Here is a 10,011-nt window from a genome sequence, read left to right as displayed (position 1 = left end):
ATAAAAACAAAAAATCGGCATTCGGCCTATGCCGCGCTATTAAAAAAAAGGGGAGGAAGAGGTAAAATAGAGAAACAGGCAGATGCGGAAAGTGATGAATCTGTAATATCGCTTTAAACTTTCTGATCGGGAATGATGTATTAGAAAGAAAAAACTCGCCGCTACATGATGAAGTAAAATTTAGAGAAAATAATGTAAAACATTACTTCTAGAGTAGAAAGATGCAATGAATCGGGATGAGATTTTAAATGCTATCTTCAGTAGATATAGCGAAAAATCCTAAAACGCGCACGGCTACTCTGCCCGAATTAAAAAATCGGCATTCGGCATAATAGGCCCCTATGCCGCGCTATTTAGGGAGTAAAAATAGAGAAACAGGCAGATGATAATCTCTGCTTTATAAGTGCCGCTTTAAATTTTGGTCAGCTTCGTCATTTTTTACATTTCTTTATAGCTCTGCAGTCGGCCTAATGCCGATTTTTCTCTGAACGCGAAACCCCATTTAATGCAGTTTTGCCGTTTCGCGCCGAACTGAATCATCATTTGCAACGCGTGCTAGGCAATGTTTTTTTTTTATTTTTTTTTTTTTATTATTATTATTATTATTTTTTTTTTTTTTAATATTTATTTGCTTGCTATCTTCTGAAGATAGCAATTTTGGTCAGCTTCATCATTTGAACATTTCTTTATAGCTTTGCATTCGGCCTGGTGCCGATTTTTACTAAAAGGAAAATGTGGCGAGACATGCCGTAATTTGCTCGATTCTGGTGCCGGTGTCTATAGAGCTCCTGCATTGATTTATATACATGGTTAATATTAAAATTGAAATATCTCAAGAACCGAATACCGTATGACGCTGAAACAAACTTTGAAATAAAGCTTTTACATTTCTCTATTCTGTTTGATGACATTTTGAGTTTGTCGGATTCGTGTGATTTTGCTATATAAAAGGACACATTTTCCCGTGTTTACATCCGACTGCTAACCGCGTTCTGACCACGTTGGTTCATGCGCCCATAAACGTAAATATCACTCAAATTTTCGCATTTTCTTCTCAAATTTGTAGAGACCACATTCACAAGTTCTAGTAAAACACGATTTTCAACACTAAAATTGTTAATATTGTACCGCTTTTCTAGAATTTTTATGCAAAGTTTGGGACTAAAGGCGTGATAAACTTTTACCGGAAACCGCTTCACAGTCGGATTTAGTGATATATGAACTCTAAAGCGATATTTTATAATCATGTTACTGGTGTGCTATCTTCTGAAGATCAAATTAAAATGTCAAATGTTGCGACATTTTGTTTTGGTTTAATTTGGGACTATATGAAATTCTAAATGCTAGGCCTATCTTCAGTAGATATAGCGAAAAAAATCCTAAAACTCGCACGGTTACTCTGCGCGAATAAAAACAAAAAATCGGCATTCGGCCTATGCCGCGCTATTAAAAAAAAGGGGGGAGGAAGAGGTAAAAATAGAGAAACAGGCAGATGCGGAAAGTGATGAATCTGTAAAATCGCTTTTAACTTTCTGATCGGGACTGAGGTATTAGAAAGGAAAAACTCGCCGCTACATGATGCAGTAAAAATTTAGAGAAAATAATGTAAAACATTACTTCTAGAGTAGAAAGATGCAATGAATCGGGATGAGATTTTAAATGCAGTAGATATAGCGAAAAAATCCTAAAACGCGCACGGCTACTCTGCCCGAATTAAAAATCGGCATTCGGCCTATAGGCCTATATATGCCGCGCTATTTAGGGAGGTAAAATAGAGAAACATGCAGATGATAATCTCTGCTTTATAAGTGCCGCTTTAAATTTTGGTCAGCTTCGTCATTTTTACATTTCTTTATAGCTCTGCAGTCGGCCTAATGCCGATTTTTCTCTGAGCGCGAAACCCCGTTCAATAAATAGTGCAGTTTTGCCGTTTCGCGCCGTACTGAATCATCATTTCCAACGCGTGCTAGGCAATGTTTTTTTTGTTTTTGTTTTTTTATTTTTTTTTATTTTTTTTTTTTTTTTTTTGCTTGCTATCTTCTAAGATAGCAATTTTGGTCAGCTTCATCATTTTAACATTTCTTTATAGCTTTGCATTCGGCCTGGTGCCGATTTTTTTATACTAAAAGAAAAATGTGGCGAGACATGCCGTAATTTGCTCGATTCTGGTGCCGGTGTCTATAGAGCTCCTGCATTGATTTACATGGTTAATATTATAATTGAAATATCTCAAGAACCGAATACCGTATGACGCTGAAACAAACTTTGAAATAAAGCTTTTACATTTCTCTATTCTGTTTGATGACATTTGGAGTTTGTCGGATTCGTGTGATTTTGCTATCAACTGCAGATAGCTCAAATTTAGATGCCCGTTGGTTGTCGTTTTTGTCTGCTGAACGAGATAAAGGGTACATACCACAAAAAGCTTTCCAGAAACTTTACGTCAGGCGAAATAGGAGTCGCGTTTTGGCCATAAGTCGAGTTACGTCCAACTTTGAAATATATATTTGATATCATCTTAACTAGAACAAAATTCTGCATAACATTTCTGAAAATATGACTACACATTTTAGGTCCGACTAATTTTTGAGAAAATTAGTGCTATATAAAAAGGACACATTTTCCCGTGTTTACATCCGACTGCTAACCGCGTTCTGACCACGTTGGTTCATGCGCCCATAATCGTAAATATCACTCAAATTTTCGCATTTTCTTCTCAAATTTGTAGAGATCACATTCACAAGTTCTAGTAAACACGATTTTCAACACTAAAATTGTTAATATTGTACCAATTTTCTAGAATTTTTATGCAAAGTTTGGGACTAGGCGTGATAAACTTTTACCGGAAACCGCTTCACAGTCGGATTTAGTGATATATGAACTCTAAAGCGATATTTTATAATCATGTTACTGGTGTGCTATCTTCTGAAGATCAAATTAAAATGTCAAATGTTGCGACATTTTGTTTTGGTTTAATTTGGGACTATATGAAATTCTAAGTGCTAGGCCTATCTTCAGTAGATATAGCGAAAAAAATCCTAAAACTCGCACGGTTACTCTGCGCGAATAAAAACAAAAAATCGGCATTCGGCCTATGCCGCGCTATTAAAAAAAAGGGGGAGGAAGAGGTAAAAATAGAGAAACAGGCAGATGCGGAAAGTGATGAATCTGTAATATCGCTTTAAACTTTCTGATCGGGAATGATGTATTAGAAAGAAAAAACTCGCCGCTACATGATGAAGTAAAATTTAGAGAAAATAATGTAAAACATTACTTCTAGAGTAGAAAGATGCAATGAATCGGGATGAGATTTTAAATGCTATCTTCAGTAGATATAGCGAAAAATCCTAAAACGCGCACGGCTACTCTGCCCGAATTAAAAAATCGGCATTCGGCATAATAGGCCCCTATGCCGCGCTATTTAGGGAGGTAAAAATAGAGAAACAGGCAGATGATAATCTCTGCTTTATAAGTGCCGCTTTAAATTTTGGTCAGCTTCGTCATTTTTTACATTTCTTTATAGCTCTGCAGTCGGCCTAATGCCGATTTTTCTCTGAACGCGAAACCCCATTCAATGCAGTTTTGCCGTTTCGCGCCGAACTGAATCATCATTTGCAACGCGTGCTAGGCAATGTTTTTTTTTTATTTTTTATTTTTATTATTATTATTATTATTATTTTTTTTTTTAATATTTATTTGCTTGCTATCTTCTGAAGATAGCAATTTTGGTCAGCTTCATCATTTGAACATTTCTTTATAGCTTTGCATTCGGCCTGGTGCCGATTTTTATACTAAAAGGAAAATGTGGCGAGACATGCCGTAATTTGCTCGATTCTGGTGCCGGTGTCTATAGAGCTCCTGCATTGATTTATATACATGGTTAATATTAAAATTGAAATATCTCAAGAACCGAATACCGTATGACGCTGAAACAAACTTTGAAATAAAGCTTTTACATTTCTCTATTCTGTTTGATGACATTTTGAGTTTGTCGGATTCGTGTGATTTTGCTATATAAAAAGGACACATTTTCCCGTGTTTACATCCGACTGCTAACCGCGTTCTGACCACGTTGGTTCATGCGCCCATAAACGTAAATATCACTCAAATTTTCGCATTTTCTTCTCAAATTTGTAGAGACCACATTCACAAGTTCTAGTAAAACACGATTTTCAACACTAAAATTGTTAATATTGTACCGCTTTTCTAGAATTTTTATGCAAAGTTTGGGACTAAAGGCGTGATAAACTTTTACCGGAAACCGCTTCACAGTCGGATTTAGTGATATATGAACTCTAAAGCGATATTTTATAATCATGTTACTGGTGTGCTATCTTCTGAAGATCAAATTAAAATGTCAAATGTTGCGACATTTTGTTTTGGTTTAATTTGGGACTATATGAAATTCTAAATGCTAGGCCTATCTTCAGTAGATATAGCGAAAAAATCCTAAAACTCGCACGGTTACTCTGCGCGAATAAAAACAAAAATCGGCATTCGGCCTATGCCGCGCTATTAAAAAAAGGGGGGAGGAAGAGGTAAAAATAGAGAAACAGGCAGATGCGGAAAGTGATGAATCTGTAATATCGCTTTTAACTTTCTGATCGGGACTGAGGTATTAGAAAGGAAAAACTCGCCGCTACATGATGCAGTAAAAATTTAGAGAAAATAATGTAAAACATTACTTCTAGAGTAGAAAGATGCAATGAATCGGGATGAGATTTTAAATGCAGTAGATATAGCGAAAAAATCCTAAAACGCGCACGGCTACTCTGCCTGAATTAAAAAATCGGCATTCGGCCTATAGGCCCCTATGCCGCGCTATTTAGGGAGGTAAAAATAGAGGAACATGCAGATGATAATCTCTGCTTTACAAGTGCCGCTTTAAATTTTGGTCAGCTTCGTCATTTTTACATTTCTTTATAGCTCTGCAGTCGGCCTAATGCCGATTTTTCTCTGAGCGCGAAACCCCGTTCAATAGTGCAGTTTTGCCGTTTCGCGCCGTACTGAATCATCATCTACAACGCGTGCTAGGCAATGTTTTTTTTGTTTTTTTTTAAATATTATTATTTTTTATTTTATTTATTTTTTTATTTTATTTATTTTTTATTTTTTTGCTTGCTATCTTCTGAAGATAGCAATTTTGGTCAACTTCATCATTTTAACATTTCTTTTTAGCTTTGCATTCGGCCTGGTGCCGATTTTTATACTAAAAGAAAAATGTGGCGAGACATGCCGTAATTTGCTCGATTCTGGTGCCGGTGTCTATAGAGCTCCTGCATTGATTTACATGGTTAATATTAAAATTGAAATATCTCAAGAACCGAATACCGTATGACGCTGAAACAAACTTTGAAATAAAGCTTTTACATTTCTCTATTCTGTTTGATGACATTTTGAGTTTGTCGGATTCGTGTGATTTTGCTATCAACTGCAGATAGCTCAAATTTAGATGCCCGTTGGTTGTCGTTTTTGTCTGCTGAACGAGATAAAGGGTACATACCACAAAAAAGCTTTCCAGAAACTTTACGTCAGGCGAAATAGGAGTCGCGTTTTGGCCATAAGTCGAGTTACGTCCAACTTTGAAATATATATTTGATATCATCTTAACTAGAACAAAATTCTGCATAACATTTCTGAAAATATGACTACACTTTTTAGGTCCGACTAATTTTTGAGAAAATTAGTGCTATATAAAAAGGACACATTTTCCAGTGTTTACATCCGACTGCTAACCGCGTTCTGACCACGTTGGTTCATGCGCCCATAATCGTAAATATCACTCAAATTTTCGCATTTTCTTCTCAAATTTGTAGAGATCACATTCACAAGTTCTAGTAAAACACGATTTTCAACACTAAAATTGTTAATATTGTACCGATTTTTTAGAATTTTTATGCAAAGTTTGGGACTAAAGGCGTGATAAACTTTTACCGGAAACCGCTTCACAGTTGGATTTAGTGATATTTTATAATCATGTTACTGGTGTGCTATCTTCTGAAGATCAAATTAAAATGTCAAATGTTGCGACATTTTGTTTTGGTTTAATTTGGGACTATATGAAATTCTAAATGCTAGGCCTATCTTCAGTAGATATAGCGAAAAAATCCTAAAACTCGCACGGTTACTCTGCGCGAATAAAAACAAAAATCGGCATTCGGCCTATGCCGCGCTATTTAAAAAAGGGGAGGAAGAGGTAAAAATAGAGAAACAGGCAGATGCGGAAAGTGATGAATCTGTATTATCGCTTTAAACTTTCTGATCGGGACTGATGTATTAGAAAGAAAAAACTCGCCGCTACATGATGCAGTAAAAATTTAGAGAAAATAATGTAAAACATTACTTCTAGAGTAGAAAGATGCACTGAATCGGGATGAGATTTTAAATGCAGTAGATATAGCAAAAAAATCCTAAAACGCGCACGGCTACTCTGCCCGAATTAAAAAATCGACAATCGGCCTATAGGCCTATATATGCCGCGCTATTTAGGGAGGTAAAAATAGAGAAACATGCAGATGATAATCTCTGCTTTATAAGGGACCGATCGTTCAATAAATAGTGCAGTTTTGCCGTTTCGCGCCGTACTGAATCATCATTTGCAACGCGTGCTAGGCAATGTTTTTTTTGTTTTTTTTTTTTAAATATTATTATTTTTTTTTTTATTTTTTTTTTATTTATTTTTTTTTATTGCTTGCTATCTTCTGAAGATAGCAATTTTGGTCAGCTTCATCATTTTAACATTTCTTTATAGCTTTGCATTCGGCCTGGTGCCGATTTTTATACTAAAAGAAAAATGTGGCGAGACATGCCGTAATTTGCTCGATTCTGGTGCCGGTGTCTATAGAGCTCCTGCATTGATTTACATGGTTAATATTAAAATTGAAATATCTCAAGAACCGAATACCGTATGACGCTGAAACAAACTTTGAAAGAAAGCTTTTACATTTCTCTATTCTGTTTGATGACATTTTGAGTTTGTCGGATTCGTGTGATTTTGCTATCAACTGCAGATAGCTCAAATTTAAATGCCCGTTGGTTGTCGTTTTTGTCTGCTGAACGAGATAAAGGGTACATACCACAAAAAAGCTTTCCAGAAACTTTACGTCAGGCGAAATAGGAGTCGCGTTTTGGCCATAAGTCGAGTTACGTCCAACTTTGAAATATATATTTGATATCATCTTAACTAGAACAAAATTCTGCATAACATTTCTGAAAATATGACTACACATTTTAGGTCCGACTAATTTTTGAGAAAATTAGTGCTATATAAAAAGGACACATTTTCCCGTGTTTACATCCGACTGCTAACCGCGTTCTGACCACGCTGGTTCATGCGCCCATAATCGTAAATATCACTCAAATGTTCGCATTTTCTTCTCAAATTTGTAGAGATCACATTCACAAGTTCTAGTAAAACACGATTTTCAACACTAAAATTAGTCATGAAAATATATGAATGAACCCCTAATTTATTATTTTTTACTATTAATAAACATAATATTAATTGAAGGAGTATTTTGTGATCCTATACCACAACCTCTTTTTATTACATTTTTCAGTAGATAATAAATATCAACAAAAAAATATTATTCCCAAATACACTATTGTACCGATTTTCTAGAATTTTTTATGCAAAGTTTTCGGACTATAGGCGTGATAAACTTTTACCGGAAACCGCTTCACAGGCGGATTTAGTGATATGAACTCTAAAGCGATATTTTATAGAATCATGTTACTGGTGTACTATCTTCTGAAGATCAAATTAAAATATCAAATGTTGCTACAATTGGTTTATAACTTTAATTGCATGTGGTTTTTTGTTCTACCTTCTGAATACCAGTAGGCCCTACATAGCTGAAATAAAATACAGGCCTATGTTTTCATTGTCCCCTGCGCGAGATATATATTTTCGAATCGAATTAGGCCTACTGATGCTATATCTACTGAGAATCAAATTAAAATTTCAATTGTTGCGACATTTTGTTTTGGTTTAATTTGGGACTATAGGCGTTAATTTGGGACTAGGCCTATATAAGATTCTAAATGCTAGGCCCATATTCAGTAGATAGGGCCTATAGCGAAAAAAAAATCCTAAAACGCGCACGGTTAGGCCTAGGCCTACTCTGCGCGAATAAAAAATATCGGCATTCGGCCTATATGCGGCCCCCTCCCCTTTTTTTTAAATAGCGCGGCATATTATATGCCGCGCTATTAAAAAAAAGGGGGGGGGGGTAAAAATAGAGAAACAGGGAGATGGCGGAAAGTGATGAGTCTGTAATATCGCTTTAAACTTTCTGATCGGGACTGATGTATTAGAAAGAAAAAACTCGCCGCTACATGATGAAGTAAAAATTTAGAGAAAATAATGTAAAACATTACTTCTAGAGTAGAAAGATGCAATGAATCGAGATGAGATTCTAAATGCTATCTTCAGTAGATATAGCGAAAAAATCCTAAAACGCGCACGGCTACTCTGCCCGAATTTAAAAAATCGGCATTAAAATTCGGCCTATAGGCCTATGCCGCGCTATTTAAAAAAGTTCATTCCAAGTTCAAAAGTTAATTCCAGTTAAGAGTATTTGATCAAGTCCTTTATGTATTTTGACAAGTAATTCAATATAGTCAAAGATAGGCTTATATCTAGTATGAAGTGTTAAAAATTGTCTTGTTTTCTATAACTTTTTGAGGTTTGTGTCCTTCTTGTCTGCTCTTTAAATCACTAAAAAGCTGCAATATCTTTGCTCTTCTTTAGTGTTGACAATTTTTACAATAATGTTTCATGCAGTACATCAGGTTATTAATTTATTATCACAAAATATAGTAGGCCTATAGGCCTACAACTAAATCATGTTGCATTACAATTATAGGCGGAGGAACTGGGAGAACCGTGGTACACGTTTCCACCTAATTTTTCCATGGGGGACATCCCCCTAATTAAGCTCCTAAAAATCCTAGTAGGAGAAAAAAACACCAAAAATTAGCAAATCGAAATTAAAGCACAGTGTTTTGCACCCAAATAGGGTAACACTAGAAAATTGCACAATTTTGCGCTTCACGAGCACACGAACTGGCCCATCAAATAGCAAAACACTTAAACACACCATTTCGGCAGTAGGATCAGTCCATGTCAAAACAGACTGAGTGTACACCCACCCTCTTGGATTATGCTCTCCTTTGGCTCAGGGGTACCTTTCATGGACCCCTAGGTGAGGTCACAAGAAAAAAATTCAAATTCAATTTCGTTTCCGAATGGCGGGCAATCAAAGTTTGGCGACCTCGACCAAAATTGTGAATTTAAGGGGTCCAAATGACAAAGTGCTCTCTTTGAGGGGCACTTTCTTCTTAATTGAATCAGTTGTGATCCTCTTTTTGAATGTGGTCACTCACTGGCTGTGTCTGAAATGCCTAATGCCAAAAAAGATTGATTTCGGAATTTCGTTGGGATTTCAGAGGGGGTAAAAATCAGCACTTCATACTGTTCAATCAAATTATCTTTGATTTTGAAGGACCCATGATAATGCCATAGTGCACTTATAGGTCCTAATTATGTTCAGAATGGATTAACCATGTGCCAATGTCTATGAGCAATTCAAAAAAAGAGAAATGTCTAGACCCCTACAGAATTTTAGGCCCCCTAAAGTGGTTCAGCCACAAATGGCGCTTAAAATCGACAAATTTTGACACCTAATAACTTTAGGTGTACACCAGATATGAATTTCTAGTCTTTTGCATCTGAAAGAATGTAGTCTTATGTTACTAGGAACATAAGATTTGTTTTGTATTTTTGTGTTTTGATACTTTCAAAAGGTCGTTGACCTATGAACATTTTTTCGTCATAGCGCCCTCCTGAAAGGTCTGACACATAACAAACTATACATTTTTGGAATCCTCATGACCATACGAGTAATTTGATATATTACTTGACATAATTGGGAGCATTCTGAAAATTTGACCCCCCATAACCTGTACTTTGCATGTGCATCGTTGCCAGGAAGTGCATTTTTGACCCCC

This window comes from Amphiura filiformis, chromosome 8 (assembly GCF_039555335.1).
Source record: "Amphiura filiformis chromosome 8, Afil_fr2py, whole genome shotgun sequence".
In the NCBI taxonomy this organism is placed as follows: Eukaryota; Metazoa; Echinodermata; class Ophiuroidea; order Amphilepidida; family Amphiuridae; genus Amphiura; species Amphiura filiformis.
Note: the sequence above shows the minus strand (reverse complement) of the source record.